This window comes from Macaca nemestrina, chromosome 10, assembly GCF_043159975.1.
Source record: "Macaca nemestrina isolate mMacNem1 chromosome 10, mMacNem.hap1, whole genome shotgun sequence".
In the NCBI taxonomy this organism is placed as follows: domain Eukaryota; kingdom Metazoa; phylum Chordata; class Mammalia; order Primates; family Cercopithecidae; genus Macaca; species Macaca nemestrina.
Window position 1 is genome coordinate 107868692 of NC_092134.1, and position 23824 is coordinate 107892515.

At 35.5% G+C, this 23824-nt stretch overlaps 1 long non-coding RNA gene across 3 annotated transcripts in view; it reads left to right on the forward strand.

Moving 5' to 3' along the window:
• LOC105496898 (uncharacterized) overlaps window positions 1-23824 on the forward strand; it is a 108372-nt gene that overhangs the window by 78728 nt on the left and 5820 nt on the right. The window lies entirely within an intron of this gene.

The window sequence follows — 23824 nt, forward strand, 5'->3', positions numbered from 1 at the left end:
GCCCAGAAGAAATCTAAATCATTTTCATTTTCAATATATTGAAATCGTATATTTTTAAGTTGGTGTCATCCCCTCTGCTAATCTCAGTAACTAAGATTTTAAGTGACCATAATTATCAAGGGCCCCATGACTTATCCTATGACTCTACATTCTTTCTCTGAGCAAGTGAACACACAGTTTATTGAAAAATAATATTATTCTTCATGGATGAAATTCAACACATTCTTATACCAGCTTCATTAATCAAATAGTTCTTTCTTATGCCTAACATAGTTTTTCTTCAAGTGATTTAAGATCTTTCTTGTTCTTCTTTGTTAATCAAATTAAAATGATCAAATAAAAATCATTTTTATTTCTCAAATTCAAACTAAAATGTTTTTTAGTTAGGCTACGTTCAATTTCAAGCAATAGAAATTTAACTCTGGCTTAAACAATGAGGAAATTCATTATTTCATTAAACAGGAAATCCAGAAGAAAGGCAGGCTTCAAACTTGGTTGCTCTAACAGCTCAGTCTTCCATCAAAGACCCAGGTTCTTTTTTGTTATCGTTTTTTGTCTCCCTACTGTGCTGGCTACAGCCCCCAACTGAATCCTAAATCAAGATCTGGCAATTAAAATTAAAGCCACAGTATGTAGGATGGATGCAACATCTTTGTGATGCTTACCATCCCCTTGACTCTCTCACCTCATCTCCCTCTGCTCCCTCTCCCCTACTCTCTGCTCCCGGTTCAGTGATCTTCAGGCGACACTGTTGCTTGGGGCCTTTGCTCTATCTGTCTCCTGAGTCTAACACACTCTTCCCTCACATCGCATATTCATTTGCCCAATTCCATCATGTTCTTCAAGCCTTTGCACAAATCTCACAGCCTTATTCTGACCACTTAATTTAATTAAACAACCTATCCCAGGGCACTCTCAATTCCCACTCTCCCTTTATTTTACACAGTACTTGTCACCTTCAGATTCATTACATAGTTTGCCAATTTATTATGTTGACTGATTATTTTCTTACTCCTATGACAGAAAGTCAATCTCTGCAAAGGTAAGGCTTCTTGGTTTACTCATTAGTATATCCCAAGTGCCTAGAACAGTCGTTAGGAAATAATAAGTGCTCTATTCAATATTAGTTGAATATTGTTGAATGAATGTTTAAAAAATGGCTGCCTGTACTAATTAGGTCCATAGGCTTCCTTGTTTATTTACAGGAGGAAAAGAGAACTGGCTTCTTTTGTTCTGAAGAAAGCAAGGAAGCATTTTAGACTAAGGCTCTTTAGAATGAGAAAGCTTCTATTTCAGAAAGAACAAGCAGGACTCTGCTTAAGTCTCATTGATTAAAAATTAGATTACACACCCTTTCCTGAACCACTCCAGTGAAAGAAATATAATTACCAATATTGGTTTAAATTAATCAGAACCTACTTTCTAAGTTTGGTAATGGGTTGAAGTCATCTAAACTGAGTCACATGGGTTTTGTGAGGAAGAGACAGATACCTTTACAAAATGCAGCTTTTATAGGAAGAAGAGAATAGATCCCAGTTAGATAATCAACCATGCCCACTACATTTCCCACTTGTGATGCTTAATTGTTCTTCTAATAGTTCTTATTTCTGTCATGGTCCCTCAGAAAATAAACCTCAGAATTATTTTTTTTTTTCAGTCCTCAGTCCGGCTACATGTTTTAATCACCTGTGGAGTTTTCAAAACTCCCACTGCCTAAGCTGTACCCAATAACAATTAAGTTAGGATCTGTTGTGGTGGTACAAGACATGAGACATTTTTTAAGCTCCCAAGTGATTCTGCAAAAGAAATTGAAATGGACCCAGTAAACAAACAAGACTTTATTTAAGGCTATTGCAATTAGGAAGAGATTGTATCGCAACAAAAGAGAGACACTGAACTCAGCTTGCTGAAACAAAAAGCAAGGAGCATTACTAAGCACTGAGGTGAGCTGGTGAAGGGAGAAGTGGTACTGGAGGATATTAGGGGAGAGATTGGTCTGTGTGATGAGGCCCTCTTTGTTTGCTAGTTGGTGCTTATTAAAGTTAGGCTCCCACCCTCCTGCAGAGACAAGAGAGAGGGGAACTATCTTTCTTGATGATTATGTTTCAAAGGGATGGTTCCTCTGTCCTTAAGAAAGACATTCCTGGGTTGCAGAAGACTTACATCTCAAACAGACAGAAAAAAGATTCATTTGCAAGTGTTTTGAAATAAATCCTCTATCAAAAGGGAGGTCAGGGATCCATCTTCAGGAAAAACCCTGTTTAAAGTTTAATCAACCTGAGGGTACTATTAAGGCCATCTGGGTCAATTCCAGTGTGCAGCTTGTTGAGAGCAACCACTCTGCGCCTTCTTCTTCCTCAATAACCATACACATTCAGTTACTGAGTCTTCTTAATTTTATAATTGGTTGGTAAAATTGGGTATCTCTAGTTCGATTCCTTCTTGTCATACGTTTTTGCCTGGATTCCTGAAAGGGATTCCAAACTATTCTTCCTAGCTGGGTTATCTTGCCACTTCAGTAAAATTGCAACTGACTGCAAGAGTTATCTTATTAAATTAAAATATATCTCTTTATATCATTTTCCTACTTAAAACCCTTCACTCCTTCCCATTAGCCCAAGGATATCATCAGATTCTCCTAACATAGTTTGCAAGGATCTTATGACGCAATCTATGCCCTCTATTTATTTGTCCTTTTCCAAATTATTGAAGGGTTACTATTTCCTTTAGATCCAAATCCAGTTTCAGCTTCTTTGAGAAGTCTTTCTAGACTCTGCCCAAATTCCCATGACAGGTGTTATTATTATGACAATGATAGTTATTTGCCTTGCCCTATGTTTTCCATGCAATTTTTGTGAGCTCTTTTAAGCTCAGTATTCCTCCTCCACATCTGTTTGTTTATCGCCACACGCTCCTGCCTCTAGGGCTAACACATGTTTGATCAAATGGATTAAAGGTAATTTTGACATTACACTATATCCCATACATGTATATATAGCTAGTAAGTGGTAGAGCTGAGATTTGAACCTAAGAAGACCATCACCAGAAAATGTATTTGTAATAAAAATCTCTATTGTTCAGGAGTGAAGATGACATGGAACAAAGACTAGGCTGCAATACAATGTGAATGAGAAATCAACGTTTGTTGTTGGCTCCATTTGTTACTGAGACATAACAGCCTAAGCTCATTGATACAACTCCCTTTAGCTTTGTGTGTGTGTATGTGTGTGTGTGTGTGTGTGTGTTTTAATGTTGTTGTTTTCTTTTTTTTTTCCCCCATGGTGGTTTTGGCTGTTGTACAAGTGGTAAATTCTTAACACATTGTTAAAAGACCAAATTTACAATTCAGTTAATTAATGTTTTAATTTTGCAAATAATAAAAGAATTTCTTATGAATTAGTTTTTCTTTCTTTTATTTAGAATTATAAACATAAGAAACTAATGAATCAAGCTAGGATTCTATCTTTTCTTTGCCTGGTTACACGGGTGTTTTCACTTTTAAGAAATTTCAGGGAAGCCTGCTTACCAAATGTCTGACTTCAGTGCTTCATAAGTAGCTAATGGAATCACAACTATACATTTTTTTTTCACTGGGGAAACAGTTTTTTATATGTGGGAGTTTTGAAGTTATGTCAGAAAGTTCACACCTTTACTCTTGGATTGGCATTGAACTTGAAATTTTGCCTTCTCCAGACTCCAAGAAAAGCTGACTTGAGTCAGAAAGGCAATTGCCATAGAATGTACTAAAAGAGAATAGCCTCTTCAGCTTTTATCTGTGCATTCACTGCTGCTGACTAATTCTGTTCTGCTAATTGCTGTCAAAAAGAAATGCCCATGTTCTTCTGCCAACCTGGAAAGGGCTGACATATTTCTTGGCTCAGATTCACAATAGCCTTTGTAACAAAATATTTTGATCTCCCTTGAAGTGAATCTGACATAGAACTATGTAGCTTGCAGTTAGATGCTTCATACTCCTACATATAGACAGAAACTTCTCAAATACTACTAGCTTCATTGTAGCTAGTCTGTAGCAAAAATTCTTTTACCCTCTGTTGACATATGAAATCACCTATGGTATTTTACTTATGTACTTTCTTGACATCTTTCTTTTCAACAGTAAACATTTATTTGGCTTAATTATTTTTGGTATGTGAAAATCTAGCACTCTCTACTTTTTTCTTAAGTGCTTTTTATTTCTAGCAGAAACTTGCTTTGTAATTGAAGCCTATAACGACTGTCCATGCTCCAAAAAATATATTTTTAAAAAAATTGCTGTGCTTGGCTCTTGTCTGAGCTTGGTGTTTCTGCCCTGGCAGCTGGGAGAATATAATAATGGTTGAATACTCACTTTTCTTAAAAAGTTTTCACTGTGATCTTTTATTCTTTGATTTTTATGGGACTTAAAATGATATGGTCCCACTCAGGGTTAAAAATAAGAACACAATTAATGTGAACTACAAATTAATGTTTGAAGTGACCATCATTGTGTATTATCGATATAACAGCTCTCTACTTGTTCAAATAATTTAAAGTGACTATGTGTAATATTGTTCCCAGAATTCCAGTATCAATCAGTAAACAGCAGCTGTGCTGTGGAGAAAGTATGTTGAATTGAGGCAGGTATAGGGAAAATGGCTACAACATTATAATGGAAGATACTGCTGTAGAAAATCATTAGGCAGATAATTTTGGTTTGTGTTTTCATCAGAAGGAATTCTTGTGTTATTAAGAAAGTTATGGAACCAGAGCAAGCTCTCCATTATCCAGCTCAGTAATTATGTGAACCCAAACATCACGAAAATTGTCAAAGTCTTCCGTAAAACTTACAGGCTGGGTTAGACACAACTTTCCATCTTCTACATCCTGTTTCACTTAGAATGTTTTAAATCATGCGTTAATTTTTATTCTTGTTTGATTATACCTTATATTCTGTTTCTTAAAAAATAAAACTGCTATCTTTTCTATTGTCTTTTAGCCTCTAATTCTATGATCCTCCTCATTTTCAGTAGATCGTTTCTCCTTTCACTTTGTTTCTCCTTCCCATTTTAGAGCCCCTCTTCTCGAAGTTTCTCATTTTGTTTTCTATTTTATTCTAATCACTGGACCTTTCTTCTTTCCTAAAACTGACTTCTCCCTTGGAACTCTTGACCCTATGCCCATCTGTCAGTTATGTGATCATGCTGTGTTAGCTATCCGTCTGTTTCTTCATTTCCATTCATTCTTCAAAACCCATAGGACTTAATTTGCCTCCATGAATCCAATGAGACCATTCTTTGAAAAATCGTCAATAGCCCCACCAGTACCCAACCCGGCAGCAGGGTGTCAGCATCTGACCTGTTCAAACCCTCAGCAGCATTTCATTTACATTCTCCTGCGTGTCATTTGATCAGTTAAGCTGCCGAAACTTGGATTCCCATGAGCCTTTGGGATTATCTTAAGTTCATTTTACCAGTCTCTCATTTGAAAATATAATACGTATTAGGTTGCTTTAAGTGACCTCTCAGAGCCGCTCTGTTACCCTCTCCATTCCTCATGTTGGTGTGGAGCACATTCAGACTATTCTCTTTGTTTCAAATGCTGTCTTGTCTTCTCTTGCTCACACTATAGCGAGACACTATTGTAATATTCTTGAACACAGCTATGATTATTTCTCTCCTCTTCGCAAAACACTCAATAGTTCTTGATTGAATAGAAAAGAAAGTTTGAATTCCTAACTAATGTATGAAAATCCCTCAACAATTTGGGTCCAACTTTCCTCTACAGTCTTTTTTTCTTACTATGCTTCAACCCACACAACATATATGATACCAATCACCCACCTCAAGGCATTTCCCAAATATGACTTATGCTTTTTAATTCTTTTCCTTTGCTCCGTCTTCTCTCTTTCTTGAAATGTCCATTTCTTTCTTTCATTAACTGATAATAATCTTTGAACCCATGGGGCATATAAAATGTCTTGTCCAAACTGAAGCCTTCCCTGATTAAGCCAATGAAAATTAATGTTGCTCTCCCATAGTCTGCTAACATTTTTCATCAATTATTTGTTGAATATTATACTATATTTGAAGAACTAGCAATACAATGATAAACAAAATGTCATGATTCATGAACATTGATTGCTGATAGAAAATGTTATAGTTTGCTTTAGATTATAGTTATTTGTGTATAAGCCTGTCCATCTTACAAAATTATAAGGCATGGCTTCCTAAAGGATCATAATTTGCCTTTCACAATACAAAGCTCCTGTGTTAGATTAAATGCATTCAATAAATATTTGTTAAATCAATTCTCTTTAATTAATGTTCAATCATATGATTCATAACAAATAGGAAGACACTCAAGCAATCTGTATGAATGATTGACTTTAATTTGAAAATCTGAAAGATAAAATGAATAACTAAATAAAAAATGTTGATCATTAATTCATTCTGTACCAGCACAATACTAAAGATGTTTGATTTATTATCTTTCTTACTTTCACAAACAACTCTATGAGATCATCACTTTCATTTTCCTGTTTTATAAATGAGAAATAGAGAGATAAGGAAATACAGTAACCCTGTTCTCTGATTCCTAATCACTAATAGCCAATCACTAACTCTATTGCATAGACTGCCTATTAATATTTAATAGTAATAAATATTCAACTTAATTAAAGACACAATTTGTTTTTACATTCTGCCAGATCTCATCAATTTAATGTATCAGTCCAATTACAGATGAAACCTAGGTAAAAGTATTCTTAAAATTGTCTTTTTTCTGGGTCAGAACGAGTCATATGGCACCACTTAACCCCAAGAGGTCCAGGAAACACATCATCCTTGTGCCTCTAAGGCAGAAATTTGGAAAAATTGGTGATCAGCATTCCCTAAGACTACCAAAGTTTATACTCCTGGTCACCAAATATTAGACTACTGCCCTTCCTCCCCTAGGCAAAAAATACACTTATTCATCCCCAAAGGAAGACAACATTAAGCTCTCATCCAGTCTCAGAGTCAAACTGAATGTCCAAATATCTGAATGATGCACAGTACTATTTATATCAGATTCTAGTGGTATAGGGACAGAAGAATACCCTCCTTTGGAAGAGGGGGTGAATGAGGAACACAGAACTGTCACACATCCCTAGTAATTCTGAAACCCTGCTTGTCAGGTGGTATAAGGACTCTTACCCAGAGGGTGGTTAATGTTCCTTAATTAGACTGTGAATCTGCTTCTTGACAGTAACTCCTTACCCATAGTTTGCCATGGCCTCTGAAAGCTCCTTTAAGGAAATTTCTTCTTTTTCATCGTTTTTCTTGGTCATATCTGAATTGGGCATTAGAGAAAAAAAAAATCTTCCTTCATAAATTAGTAGTTTTCTCTAAGCACCATTTTAAGATAGTGACAGATGCTTTCGATTCAGCCTATTGATATTTTTGATAGTACAACTCTCTCAAAAACATATTGAATGTTTCTGATTATTTAATATTTTCTTTCACTATAAATATGTATTTTCCATAATATTTTCTAATCTATTATTGCCAGAGTTTAGGAAAACTAGAATTTTTTGTGTATTCATCTTCTATCTAGTTATTTTTTAAATATTGTTATTAATTTGATTAAACTCTTAGTAGATTTCCTTGTTATCTGCAATTAACACTTAACTGCTTTCCTTCTAATATTCTTTATTAGCTAATTTTCTTGTCTGATAACATATTTTTGATCTTCCAACATAATCTGGAATGTAGCTATGACAGCACATATTTGTGTTTTATTACTGATTTTGTCAATATGTCTAATGTTTCACCATACATTTTTTAGTTTCCCACTAGATTTTTTTTTACATTTAATAAATAAAAATTTTCTTTTATATCTTAGCTTTCTAGGAGTTTCAAATATGTAACAAATTACTTTTATCAGTTTATTTTGATTATGTATTTAGATTATAACATACATTTTCCCTTTAATTTGTAAATACACTAAATGACATGGTGGATTTATTTCCATTATTGAAGCATTCCTTTATTACTGGAATTAAGCAAAGTTGATAATTTTACATTTTTTTCTGACTTTGACTATGTGCACAAGTGAGATTTTCTCTACATTTCTTGCATTGCCTTTATCCAGTTTGCTACTGCAATTAGGTTAGACTTGAAAGATAACTTTTTATATTATGGAAATAATCTAATTGTTAGAATAAAATAGCCACATATTTGAATGATAGTGTAATTGAATGTGGAACTCTGGATTCTAAGCCATGGAAGATATAATTCCATAGTATTTTTGCCTCCCATGTGGCTGCTGAGATATCTGATAATAATCTGACTCTTGTTCCTTTACATTTAGTATCCCCCCTTTCTTTGGTACCTTTAAAGATTTTCGTTATCATTGATATTTTAAAATTTGACTATGATCTGCTGAGAACAGAGATTTGTTTATACGTTGTTTTGTTTTTGTTTGCTTTTTAATTTATCCCTTTAGCACTTAATCTTTCTTCACCATGGGCAAATTATTTGCCATCTTCTTTAAGTAATGATTTCCTTTTATTGTCTCCATTTTCTCTATCTGCAACATTTATAAGATACATTCTACAATTTCTGTGTATGTCTTGCATGCATCTTATATTTTTTACATATTACTTTCATTTCAGCTCAATATTTTGCTATTCAGCTATATCAATTTTGCTATTCGACCATAAAAATTGTATGGATTTAAGTCCCCACCTCTAATTCATTCTTTTTATATGTAACAGTTTTTTGGCATGAATGGCATATTCTTCCTGTTCTTTCTAAAAATTCTACTGATTATACATTCTGTGCTTATTTTTAATTAACTCTCCATCTTCAGATATATGTTCTTGTTTGAAATCTCTTTTATTCAATATGTTAATGCTACTCACATAGTTGGTGATGTGCGTATCATTTTAGATGCTGTAATTGTAGGCTGTCTGCTGCTGTGTTTACAGAACTTGCTCTGAATAGGGCCGGAACTCTTGCTCAGCTTGTACTCTATATCAAGATAGTGAATACTCACCATGAAATGATATTAGTGGTTCACTTCCATGGCTTATCTTCTGATTGTTGATGCTTTTTGTTCTTTTGAGATATCATCAACCATTTGGATCCCTGTCCTCTCATTTATCCTCAGGTCCGCCATTTATTACTCCTGTGTGTAGACAGTTAACCATTATTGCCTGGTTCACTTGGAGTTGGGGGTGAGGCATGTGTCCAGGAGACATCCATAGCATTTGAAAGTCTTGCGCGTTTCCATGGCAGAATACAAATGAATTCCCTGTGAGATCCCCCGGGTTTTCTCCGGCTCTTTTCTTCCACAACTTCTGTGGCAGCATTTTTTTCCTGCAACTTCTGACATCTTTTTCTTTAGTAATGTCTGCTTTCAGGATTCCAGGAATTTTGCAGGTTCAAGTTCTAGCAAATTCTCCTACTTGTGTTTGAACAGCTATGAAGCTTTTATGTAGAAAGGGGAATTACATCATGTGCTTATTTTACCATCCTAAATATTTTTCCAGATTGCTATCAAAATTTAAAAAATTCTCATATATAACCTTCAGATTCCTGAGGTCAGGTCCTCAGATCTAAATTTTTTAAAACACTGCACTTTACCACATGACCTCTAAGTTAAAATAGCACAATGCTTTTATTCTGCAATTGGAATTGTTTTAGTACTCTTTTGACAAGCATCTCAAAGCAATCTGGAAAATATTCCTTTTCATGAAAAATATTCCTCACCTGCACATCAACTTCTGAAACAAAGCAGGTGTGAAAAGCACAAAGCAGGCCAATTTACACAGATGGTATGGAGGTCAAGTGAAAAAATGTTACATTCCCCAGAGTTGACAGTTGTGCATAGTGTTAAAAAGCCAGTTATAATGTCTTGCTAATAATCAGTTATTTAACAGGTTTGTGTACTCAATGGCTCTCCAGTAACATTGTTCTTCAAAATCTAATAGTTGGAAATGGTGTGTTAGACAATATTGGAACTTCTTATAATGAGATGGAATACCAACCAGGGATAGTTGTATACAGAGACTATTTAAAAGAATAGAAATATTGGACCTAATTTAGTGAGTTTTGTGAAGGCATCTTGTACATTTTTCATTATCAAACAGCATTCCATTAATCATTTAGCCAAGATTCTTGAGATAGTCGCCAAATTGATGTATTGAGTTGCCAATATAAAAATGAGCCATTTATAATTAATTACCCCTAAAGCAATCCTTTTTACATCAACACATTTTCTTGGGCTTCTTAACTTTATAATAAGCCTATCAATATTTTCACTTGGTAACAATCTGCAAGAACTGGACATAAGCACATTTTGCTAGAAATGTTAGTAAAAATTACATAGTACCAAATTACCAAAATTTTAAAAATTTAATTCTCATTTAAGAAATTATATAAGAGATTTGCAGAATTATCTGCAATTTATATACTTTCATTAGATTCTTCCTACTTTGCTTTATGTACTTTCGGGTTACAGGCTCTGGGTAGCGCTGCCTTTTTGGCTCAACATCACATGGGTGCAGTGAAGCATCACAAAAATTTCTTCACTTTTATGGCTATATTAAGCTCTTAAACCTACTTTGGGAAGCCATCTATGAATATTCTTGTTGGAAAAAGCATTTCTCCTTTACCATAAAGTATTCACCATGGAGGATCAAAGGAAACATATCTCATCAAATTTTAGGGGAACATAAATTAGTATAAAATCATTTGGGGCATGAAAGTAATCTTGAATTTCTGTATAGTATGGTAAGGGGCAACCACATCACAAAATCCAAGAACTAGAATTTACAGAGGAAGACTGAAGCACAAAATGGTTTTACCATCAAGCATGGATATATCTGCCGTTTGAAACTGGTACTTATCTGGCTAGTTCATTCATCCATCTATACCCTTAAAGAAAATTTGTCATTTAACAACATCATGATGACTACTCATCCAACTGCATTTAGACCTAGAGATTTTGCAGTATGTTTACAAATTCTGATAAAAACTAAAAAGCTTTTGACGCTAAAGGCTTACATGGTGGTATTTATGTTATCTGTTACTGCTTATTTAGCCTTTCTCACAAAGGTTTGTTAAAGGTTTATGACTGTAATGAAAGACAAATACTTTGACTTTTGTTCGGAGATGTTTACTAAGTAGTTCATCTTCTCAATTTTAAACCAGGTTTTAGTTCAGTGAGCAGATATTATGTCAGCTCATAAGTGCTTTAATGCCAGTTTCTTGAGAGAGAAACATTACTGGCTCCCCCAGGAGTTTTTTGTTTGTTTGTTTTAGACTTGGGAAAGTTTCACAAGTATACAAAGTCTCAGATCCAAAATAATATTCTTGGAGTCAGGACAAATAGAAAACCTGTAAAATGGTCCCCGTCACTTGTTACTCTGCATTTAGACAGCCTCCGAGAGCACAACAAAATGGAATTAAAATAGATATTGTAACTGGAAAGTTTTTGTCTTAATTCCACATTTTGCTAGCTTTGTTATCTTGCAGAAACTGCTTGGTCTCTCTGGGTCAGTTTCTCATTCTGAAAAAATTAGTAGAATGTGTAATTTTCATGTCTGCCTGTATGTGTGTATAGATATAGCAATAGCTTCAAGAATTGTGAGTACTTCATACAAAATCTTGTTTCATATTCACAACACTCCTGTAGGTAACTACTATTGTTATATCCTATTTTACAAAGAAAGAAGCCAAGTTTGGAGACAATAAGGAACCTGCCATAAATCAATGAACAAATAATTGTTGACACTGGGGTCTATTTAGAGTGCCCTCACAATTTTCTTCTATTTTATGGTGCATATTTGGGCTTTGTAACCCCTAGGGCAAAGAAATTCAAATGACTTCTGCTTTCGACTGCTGTACATACAAAGATTGAGCCCATTGGATCTAAGTTCCAAGGGCCACAATATATCAAAACTGGCAGTCCTTGGAGTCAAGCAAGAGAACTGTATTTCCACCAAATGAAACTTTGTAGCAATATAGGGAGACATGTGGGAATGAGAATTACTTATGTCAGGATATGCATTGCCAGTGGGAAAAAAAACCACTTGCATTATCATTGTCTTTGGTCCTTCCCCATCCTGCCTCTTTCCATAAAATCTTATTTTATCTTCAAAACAATCTTATGATCCAAATAAACTTATTCCACTTTTTAGATTATAAGTAGACTCAAAAGGTAACTTTCCCACGGTCAGAGAATTGTCAATAATGCACTTAAAACTCAACTTTGATGACCTCTGTGGTTCTGTCTGGTCATGGGTTTATCTAAATATTTTTGAACTTAGCGTTACTTACTTACATATATTCTGAATGGTAGCACGTTTGAGAATTTTACTGCCATTATGAGAAGATGTGCTTTTATCTTTGGTTCTGAAAATTATTTCAAGGCGCTGATATGGAGGTAGAGGTAGCAACTAGAACAAGAAGAAAATAATAGAATTAATGAGATATGGTGTTATGATCGGAATATTTATGTCCCTTCACAATTCATATATGAAACCTACCTCCAAGATAATTGTCTTAAGTTGTGGAACCATTGAGAGGTGATTAGATCATGAGGCTTTACCTTTATGAATGAGATTAATGCCCTTATAAAAGTGCTTGAGGGAGCTTGTGTGCTCCTTCCACCAGGTGAGGACACAGCAAGAAGGTGCCATCTTTGAAGAACAGCAGTCTTCACTAGACACTGAATCTCCTGGCACCTTGATCTTGGACTTCTTAGCCTTCAGAACTGTAAACAATAGATTTCTATTGCTTATAAATTACCCAGTCTAATCTAAGGTATTTTGTTTTAGCAGCTGGAACAGACTAGGACATAAGAATTTTCTCTAGACCTTCATTCCATTAGGTATATATTGTTTATATATATATATAGTATATATATATACACCACATATATATGTGTATATATAGTTTTATATATATAAATATACAAAAATACATATTTATATATATTAGAAGAGAATTCAACTAGACCATTCAAAGTCCATGGAGATCTATTTGCCTGTGGAAGAGTCCTAGAAGGTTTGTAATCCTTCTGATAGAGGGAAAATTATATGTGTATTTAAATATCTGCAGTTGCTTTAGGGCGAGAAACCAAGTGTAAAACACATTTTTGTTAGATATCTAATGTGGGCTGTGAACTGTGTTTGTTCTAGGCTTATGGTGGTGACTTTTAAGAACTACAGAGTCTGAAATTTTACTCTACTTACAAGCTTACAAGTTAGCCTGCCACAGGTGCATGAATACTGGCATAACACATGAAACTCTGGTCAGAAACAAAGGGCAGTTCATTATTCACAATAATAACATTAGCTGAACTATAAGCATTTGTAGCAGCTCTCCAGGCGCAGATTGTCCTTGGGTGCTGTAAAGATTGCCAGGTAGGTAGCAAATGCACACATAGTGGAATGTGTTACAGGCAAGGACTCCTGAGCTTAGGAAATTCTAATCTTTTATAATGTGCAGTAAGCATGCCTGACCTTTGCATTATATATACTACACTGAACAGCAAGAATGACTGCTTGAGATACACCATGTTACATATCTTAGGAAACATGCTTGAAAGATAGGAGAAAGGCAGTCAATGTTTCTGCTATTGACATGTGCAGAAACCTGAGACACTCATGGACACTTGTTTCCCGATAATAGCCAAAAGACATTGGTTATTATTCATCTAGTTCCTGCCTTCATGGACACTTTTTTGTCTTGTTTTGTAAACAAATACCAAACAAATATATAGGGCCTCATATCGATGAGTTCTACATCCATGGATTCAACCAACCGCAGATCGAAAATTTTTGAAAAATAATTCTGATAAAAAGTAAAATGCATTTGACGCTAAAGGCTTACATGGTGGTATTTATGGTATCTGTTACTGCTTATGTAGCCTTTCTCACAAAGGTCTGTTAAAGGTTTATGACTGTAATGAAAGACAAATACTTTGCCTTTTATTCTGAGATGTTTACTAAGTAGTTCATCTTCTCAATTTGTACTGTATATGTTCAGACATTTTTCCTTCTAATTATTCCCTCAACAAATGTACTGTATATGTGCAGACTTTTTTCCTTGTAATTATTCCCTCAACAGTACAGTATAACAACTATTTACATAGGTTTTACATTGTATTAGGTATTATAAGTAATCTTGAGATGATTTAAAATATACAAAGGATGTACCTACAAAGTATTTGATAGGTTTATGCAAATACTGTGCCATTTTCTATAAGGAATTTCAGTATCCATTGATTTTTGATATCCACAGGAGGTCCTAGAACCAATCCCCAACAGACACTGAGGAACAATTGTAATTATAAATTGTGATAATAATTCAGAAGAAAAAAGAGCAGTATGCTATCAGAAATGCAGAAGGATGAGTTAGATTCAAGGAGCTTAGAAATGGCTTATCTGAGATAGGGACTTTTAACCTGAGGTGTGAAAAGAAGTTAGGCAGGTAGAATTAAGAAGAGAGCATCTTAAAGGTATTCTCTTTAAGAGAGAGCATCTCAGCATATTTGAAGGTCCAGATTCCCTAGAATTCAGAGATTGTTAAAACAGCCAGGATAGTCAGAATATTCAAGGGAGGAGATGAAGGAAGGAGATGTGATTAAATGGGTAGGCAGAAACAGATTATTATGTTCAAACAGCAATGAGAAAGCCATGGAGTGTTTAACTGGGGAGCCTTGTCATCTGATTTACATTTTAAACGATATTTATACTATGTGTGGGATGCAGAGGAGGAAAAATTAGTGGAAGAGGAAAACCAGATAGGAAGCTGCTGGACGATAGTTGTTTGGCAATGGTGACGGCAGTAAAGATGAAGATGAGTGATACTCAAGGCTGTCTTTTTTCCCTTAACCTTCTATTTTCTGGCTTTAAAAAAATTGAATATGTTTTAACTTTTCCATTTCCTTCCCAATTTTTCAGTTTACTACTGAATAGAAATAGTAAACCATGAGGGAGGCTAAGCCACACTAAAATGTGGGATCTGCAATGGCATGATGATCAGAATGTTATTATAAATCCAATTGTTAACAAATATTCCCAGGTTTAGGTCCAATTTGCATGTATGTTTTGTTTCCTAGTTGCTGCAACTAAATATTTTGTATCTTTATACCTCATTTCCTGGAATAATGTTTTGTTTAGTGACCTTAAATATTTGCAAAGTAAATTAATTAATTCATGAATCATGGATGAAAGCATAAAGGATCTGTGATCATCAGGATTTATTTTCCTGTTTTTATGAACACTCTTAAGAAACAGGATGGATCTCCAACTCCAAATTTGGTTCAGATATCAAAACTGATGATACTACAGTCATACTGTGAGGGTAATAAAAGATTTATTAGTCACACAATGAAGCTTTCTGGGTGGAGCAGGGCATGCCTAATAGCTGGTCCAAAAATGTCTTGAGAAAACAGGGGAAGGAGACTGGTGGGGTTTTTATGTAGTTGGGGGTGGGACTGAGGTGAGGGTTCACATGCATAGTTTGAACTTCCTGCCTGCGCAAAAGGAGGAAGCTGGGGGGGCTTTGCCAGCTGTAGGGCTTCCGGGAAGAGGATAGAGTGAAACTTAGACACTATCAGTAGTCGAACATCAAAAAAAATGGGATTGGACTCTTGATTATATTTATTTACCAGAATGAAACTTGAGAGACAAGTTTGTATATGATGTATATGTACTGGGGTACGGCAATTTTCACTCTAAAGTATAATGTAGTTTTTTTTCGCCATGAAACTCCTGGTCAACAAAGAGGACATTGAGTTCAAGTATCTCTCAATACTTCACAATAAGTAGTTATCTTGCAGAACAAAGTTGATCTTGCTAGCTAGATATTAGTTTGTTATTAACAAAATTACAGTCATTATATTCCTATCACAAAATTATATTTGTATTTAGTAGGGAGCCATTATTATGTATTGTTATCTTGTTGTAGGCACTAAGGAGGATTGGCAGGACTTTCAACTTAAACACCAGTGCATTATACTAGGAAATTTGGCTAGGGAACAAAAAGAAGCTCTAGTTGATATTTCTTTCCCAAAGCTTAATAATCAAAGCAGACACATTTAAATAGTTCACCTTTTCTGGGCAGTAAACAGGTTTGGCAGGACTGAAACAAATTGGATGTGCCCATCATAATCAACTTAGAAAAGAAAAGAATGGGAAAAATGCCTAGAAAGAAGACAATGTATTAATATCAAATCTTGCAAAAAAATAAAAATATTTAGAAACAGAATGTGTGCTCAATTACAGCCCAAAAAGTGGAAACAAAATAATTGAATGGGACATTTCCTCAGCACATTTGCATATTTGAAAAAACACACCTCCATTTTTTTCTGGTATGAGGATGTGACAGTCGTTCACATTCTTACAAAGATGAGACCATTGCAACCTATGATTATTCTGGAACTGAGTGTCGGTGTGGGGGTTCTCTACTCCTATTGCTTCTCTCTCCCTTCTCTTTTGCTTCCTGCCTTTTGGCTGCTTCTCTGACCACTACCATTTATTCAGTAGTGAGTATCTGCAAATGAAGTAATAAAGGAAATGAAATTCAAGTGAGTCTGTTGGCTACCTACTAGCATCTTGGCTAACAGGATTAATGAAGGTAAAAATGGGTTTTTCTGTCTGCGAAAAGATTTTACTTTTCTATGCTGTTGTCCCTCATGGATGATTTAGGGCTGGCTGCATATAACTGAACAAAGATTTTTGTCTCTTCTGGCTGTACAGACATTCTATGGGGTCATAGATACTGGTTTCAATGATTGTGTGATTTTGGAGAAAACAAAAAATCATAAGCGCATACTTATAAAACCAATCAGGGATTAGATATAGATACCTGTCAAATAGCTACAATTATAGTAAATTAATGATTTGGTGGTTTTATAATTGGCATAAATAGTAAAGGATACTTATAAATATTTGTATGGAAAATCCTTTGGCAAGAATTAATACTATTTCTCTAATAGTATTTTATGCAAGACAATCAATACTTGACAGGTAAGATCAGATACTTCTCTCTTGACTTCTTCAACATTTAGCTTAATGGAATTTACCACCATTGAGATGCACTGAGAAGTAAAATTGTAAAGAAAGACTGGAAAATGATATCTTAAAAAGAATTGATTAATGTTATAAAATGTTGCTGTATGTTAAGATTTTGTATCGTAAATTTGGTATTGTTTAATATTTTTACTTTTAAAAATGCGTAAGAGTAATAGAAATTACAAACAAAATATGTGGTTTTCCCTTTTTGTCATTTTCTTGGTCCTCCTTAGCTGCATCTACCTATTTGAAAGATGACATTCCTCTCCCTTTCTGTGAGCCTTTGGCTTCGGGCCATTCTTTGTCTTTACTGTGTTAATTATTAGCTACTTAACATTTATACTGAAGATCTGACAGTTCCTAGGTCTAGAAATTTCTTGAGTTTTCAATTTCAGGAACTTCCTCCCCATGTCATATCAAATCTTTATATGCATTGTGGCACTTTGAAATCATCCACATGCAATCTTTAAGATCTTAAATGCTGACATCTCTTTTTCTGACTATACCATTTGTTACCCTGATATCTAATGTCCAGTCTATGTTTATATTCGTTGTAAATTCCAGCTTCTAAGAAATAACAATGCTAAATTATTTTTAAAACATATACAATTTTTTTCTTTTGAGACAGGGTCACCCTGTCACCCAGGCTAGAGTGTAGTGGGGCAATCTCAGCTCATTGCAACCTGTGCCTCCTGGGATAAAGTGATCCTCCCATCTCAGCCTTCCAAGTAGCGAGAACCATAGGTGTGCACCACCACACCTGGCTAATTTTTGTCTTTTTTGTAGAGATGGCATTTCGCTGTGTTGCGCAGACTGGCTGCGAACTCCTGGGCTCAAGCGACCCACCCACCTCTGCCTCCCAAAGCGCTGGGATTACAGGGGTGAGCCACTGCATCCAGTCAAAAAAGATATATTTGAAAGTAAAAAATGTCCATTAAAGCCAACAAAATATATATTTATAGACAGGAATGAAATCTCATTCATTTTTACTCCTCCAATCCTGCTTCCAGTAGCAAAACATCTTTCTAAAAGTTTGAGACACCTCGTTTTAAAATTTGGCCGGTACAGATTTTGGAATCAATTTACAAATAATATCTAGATTCTTAATATAATTTTATTTTTAACCCTTTTTGGGGTCGATTAACCTTCCTTGTTTGGCTTTATTAGCTTCTCTAATCTGCTTGGACCAAGCAGCTTATCATTAATGCTATAGATGAATAGTATAAGAATAATCTGGGAGTTTATTAAAAATGCAGAATATCAATAGATGCACTGAATCAGAATCTGCATTTTTATAAGATCTCAGGGACTTTATTTGCATATTAAAATTTGATAAGCATTAATTTTTGCCATATTTCCACCATGCTCCTAAAAAATGTAACCACAGTGGTGCCAAGTACAAAATGTGAATACAAATCAACATAATACAAATTCTGCCTTCACCACATACAGGCCTACCCCAATTTATTGAGCTTTGCAGATACTGAACTTTTTACATGTTTCTAAAAGTTTTTGGCAACTTTGCCTCAGGCAAGTCTATGGAAGCCATTTTCCAATAGCAAGTGCTCAGTTTGTTCGCAATTTTTAGCGATAAAATATTTCTATTAAATTGCATACATTTTTTGGATATAATGCTACTGAACACCTAATAGACTACAGCATAGTGTAAACATAACTTTTACATGCACTGGAAAACCAAAAAATTTGTGTGACTTGCTTTATTATAATATTTGCTTTATTACAATATTTGGTTTATTGCAGTGGTCTGGAACAAAATGTACAATTTCTCTGAGTTATGCTTGTATTTATTTCATGACCCTGAAAAAGTTATTTCATCGTTCTGTGACTCATTGTATGCATCTATAAATTGGATGAACAATTATGGATGGTATAAAGATTGAGTGAGGTCATATGTATAAATATACTAAACAGTACCTGGCACATAGTAAATATACAACAAATAATAACCACTATTATAATGTTTATATTCTCCTTCTGAATGATTCAATCTTATGTTCCCCCAAACACCCTTAATTGTATGTTACTCAAAAATTTTCCTTCAAATCACTGCAACAAGAGAGAATCTTTAATAAATGATGTTGGTACAACTATTTATTTGGAATAAGATAAAATTAGATCCTCCATACCTCAGACCACACATAAGAATAAACTCCAAGTGAATTATGGAACTAAATGTTAAAAAAAAATCATACTAGAAGAAAACATAGGTGAATTATTTTTAAATATCAATTTAGGGAAAACCTCACTAACTATGACACAAAATCCAGAGACAATAAAAGAAAATCACAAATTTGACTACAAAAATATCTCAAAATTGCAGGGGCACAAAACTGTTAAAAAAAAGTAACACAACTGACAAGCTGGGAAAAAATACTTGCAACCTATATTACATAAAAATTGCTAATATTCCTAGTATGTAAAGAACTCTTTCAAGTTGAGGACAAAAAAAGACCAAAGCTTGTTTAAAAAAAGGGGGACAGGGCATGAACAGATAATTATTAGAAGATATAAAAATGTCCCATAGCCGAGGCACAGCTTGCAGTGAGCCAAGATGGCACCACTGCACTCCAGCCTGGGTGACACAGCAAGACTCTGTCTCAAAAAAAAAAAAAAAAATGTCCCATAGCCACATGAAGTATGTTCAAAGTCACTCAAAATTAGAAAAACACAAATGAAACAACACTGAAATGTGACTTCTCATTAATAACTTGAAAATTAAGATGTATGGCATGGCAACATATTCTGTTGCTTAGACCCTGGGGAAACCGGTACTCTCATACATTGCTAGTGAGAATGCTCACTGGCACAAATCTTCTGGAGGGAAATCTGGCAACATCAAACAAAACTACATATGCAGTTAGCTTTGGACATAGCATCCTTATTTTTAAGAACATATCTCCAACAATATAAAGATATATATGTACAAGAGTATTTGTTGATGCAACGTGTGTAATTTCAAAATAATTCAAACAACCTCCAACATACAAAAGTGATTCCAAAAATTGTGGTACATTCCATAATGGAATATTATGCAGTTGTAAAAAAAAATGAGGAATATCTCTATGAATTCATGAGGAGTGATTTACATGCTTTATTTTTAAGTTGAAAAAGGAAAGTGCAAATTGTTATGCTACATTTATGTAAGAAATAAATATGAATATACATGTATCTGCTAACCTGTACAGAAAGAAATACAGAAAAAAAAAACTAAGAACTATTGAGATTGGGGGGTAGGAACTAGGTGAAAAGAACAATGGTGTAAGAACAAGTTGAATGGGCTCAAGGAGATGTACTCTGCATACACCTTTTTGTATAGGTCTCAATTTTAGAATTATGATGATATTTCACTTATTCCCCAAAATAACAATCATCAGCATCATCATTGAAAATGTGGGAGCAAACCAAAATGAAATAAAAACAATAACGAATTGATATGGTTTGACTGTGTCACCACCGAAATCTCACCTTGAATTGTAGCTCCCATAATTCCTACATGTTGTGAGAGGGACCCAGTGGGTGATAATTGAATCATGGGGGTGATTTTCCCCCTACTGTTCTTGTGGTAGTGAATAAGTCTCACCAGATCTTAAGGGGAAACCACTTTCACTTGGTTGTCATTCTCTCTTTGCCTGCTGCCATGTAAGATATGCCTTTCACCTTCCGCCGTGATTGTGAGTCTTCTTCAGCCACATGGAACTGTGAGTCCATTAACCCTTTTCCTTCTTTATAAATTACCCAGTCTTGGGTACATCTTTATCAGCAACATGGAAATAAACTAATACAGTAAATTGGTGCTGGTAGAGTCAGGTGCTGCTGTAAAGATACCCGAAAATCGGGAAGCAATTTTGGAACTGGGTAACAGACAGCAGTTGGAACACTTTGGAGGACTCAGAAGAAGACAGGGAAATGTGGGAAAGTTTGGAACTTCCTGGAGACTTGTTGAGTGACTTTGACTGAAATGCTGATAATAATATAGAAAATGAAATCTAGACTGAGGTGGTCTCAGATGGACATGAGAAACATTTTGGGAACTGGAGTAAAGGTTACTCTTGCTATGTTTTAGCAAAGATACTGGCAGCATTTTGCCTCTGTTCTGGAGATTTGTGGAACCTTGAACTTGAGGTGATTTAGAGTATCTGGCAGAAGAAATTTCTAAGCAGCACAGCATTAAAGAGGTGACTTGGATGCTGTGAAAAGCATCCAGTTTTAAAAGGGAAATGAGTATAAAAATTTGGAAATTATGCAGCCTGGTGATGTGATAGAAGAGAAAAACCCTTTTTATAAGGAGAAATTCAAGCCAGCTGCAGAAATTTACATAAGTAATGAGGAGCCAAATGTTAATCACCAAGACAATGAGGAAAATGACTTCAGGGCATGTCAGAGACTTTGTGGCAGCCTCTCCCATCACAGGCCCAGAGGAATAGGGGAAAAAAATGATTTCATGAGCTGGGGCCCCAGGCCCTCATGCTGTCTGCAGCCTAGGGACTTGGTGCCCTGTGTCTCAGGTGCTCTAGCTATGGCTAAAAGGGGACAAGGTACAGCTTAGCTGTGGTTTCAGGGAGTGCAAGTGCCAAGTCTTGGCAGCTGTCACATGGTATTGAATCTGTAGGTGCACAGAAGTTAAGAATTGAGGTTTGGGAACCTCTGCCTAGGTCTCAGATGATGTATGGAAATGCCTGGATGTCCAGGCAGAAGTTTGCTGCAGGGACAGGGCCCTCATGGAGTACCTCTGCTGGGGCAGCACAGAAGAAAAATGTAGAGTTGGAGCCCACACACAGCGTTCCTACTGGGACAGCACCTAGTGGAGTTGTGGGAAAAGGGCCACCGTACTCCAGACCCCAGATGGCAAATCCACTGAAAGCTTGCACCATGTGCCTGGAAAAGCCACAGACATCAACACAAGCCACTGAAGGCAGCCAGGAGGGAGGCTGTACCCAGCAGCTCTGCCATATGGCAGAGTTGTCCAGGATCATGGGAACCCACCTCTTACATTAAGTGTCACCTGGATGTGAAACGTGGAGTCAGAGGAGATCATTTTGGAGCTTTAAGATTTGACTGCCCCACTGGATTTCAGACTTCCATGGGGCCTTTAGCCTCCTGGTTTTGGCCCATGTCTCTGATTTGGGATGAGTGTATTTATCCAATGCCTGTATCTAGGAACTAACTAACTTGCTTTTGATTTTACAGGCTTATAGGTGGAAGGGACTTGCCTTTTCTCAGATGAGACTTTGGACTGTGGACTTTTGAGTTAATACTAAAATGAGTTAAGGCTTTGGGGGACTGTTGGGAAGGCATGATTGGTTTTGAAATGTGACGAAATGAGATTTAGGAGGAACCAGGGATAGAATGATATGGTTCAACTCTTTCCCCACCCAAATCTATCTTGAATTGTAACTCCCATGATTTCCATGTGTTGTGGAGGGACCTGGTGGGAGATAATTGAATCATGGAGATGGTTTTCCCCATACTGTTCTTGTGGTACTTAATAAGTCTAATGAGATCTGATGGTTTTATAGGAAGAAATCCCTTTCACTTGGTTCTCATTCTTTCTTTGCCTGCTGCTATGTAAGATGTGCCTTTTTCCTTCCACCATGATTGTGAGGCCTCCCCAGCCACATGGAGCTGTGAGTCCATTCAACCTCTCTTTCTTTTTAAATAAATTACCCAGTCTCAAGTATGCCTTTGTCGGTAGCATGAAAATGGACTAATACACACATGAACTTAACTATACTAAAAATGAATAACATCAACACACAATAAGTTGTCCTGGAAAAACACTAACTTAAATACATTTGGAAAACTTTACTTTGACTATATACTGTAAGGCTAAAGACAAAGAGAACTGAACACAAATATTGCACTCCAGTTAATACATTTGCTTTTCAAAGGGACATGAGTTAGCAATCTTAAAATACTTTTACATGTATTCTAGAATTGAGAAAAAACATATTGTGAATAATATATAATAATTTTCTAAGTGCTGGATATTGAAATCACAAAAGAGAAAGAAAAGCTAGAATTAATCCTGTGCTCTTAAATTGGAATTTGAGATTTTAATATAAACTCATAGTTTTTAAAACTGATAGATTGATTGATTGATAGACAAATAGACATAGGAATAGATACTGAGGTAAGTGTATATATGTAGCAATTTTAAAATATGGCCACAAATTATTTGATATTCTTCCCTTGAAAAAGCAGAACATTTCTCTTCCCTTGAGTACAGACTGTACTTAATGACTCACTTCTAATGAATTGAGAATGTCAGCAGAAGTGACAATGTGTGACTCTGAAATTAGAACATAGAAAGCACGTGGTGTCTTCCATTTCTCTTCTCTTGAACATTTTCTCTGAGAAAAGCCTCTGCCATGTCATGAGAACACTCAAGCAGCCCTGTGGAGAGGTCCATGTGTCAAGGAACTAAGGCCTCTTGCCCTAGTCAGCAAGAAACTGAGGCTTTTTTGCTAAGCGTAATGTCACATGAGTAAACTGTATTGGAAACAGATCCTCCAGCACTGGATGAACTTTCAGTTGACCGCAGCTCAAATTGATATCTGTATTACAATCTTGTAAAAACGGAGTCAAAGCCACCAAACTAAGGCACTACCAGATTTCTGACCCATAAAAACTGTGAGAAAAAACTGTGAGAAAAACTTTTTAAGCTGCTAAAGTTTGGGGGTAAGTGGTTATGCAGTAATAGCTAATTAATACCGATATTGACACTAGGAAAGGGTGCTGCCATAACAGAACCTACAA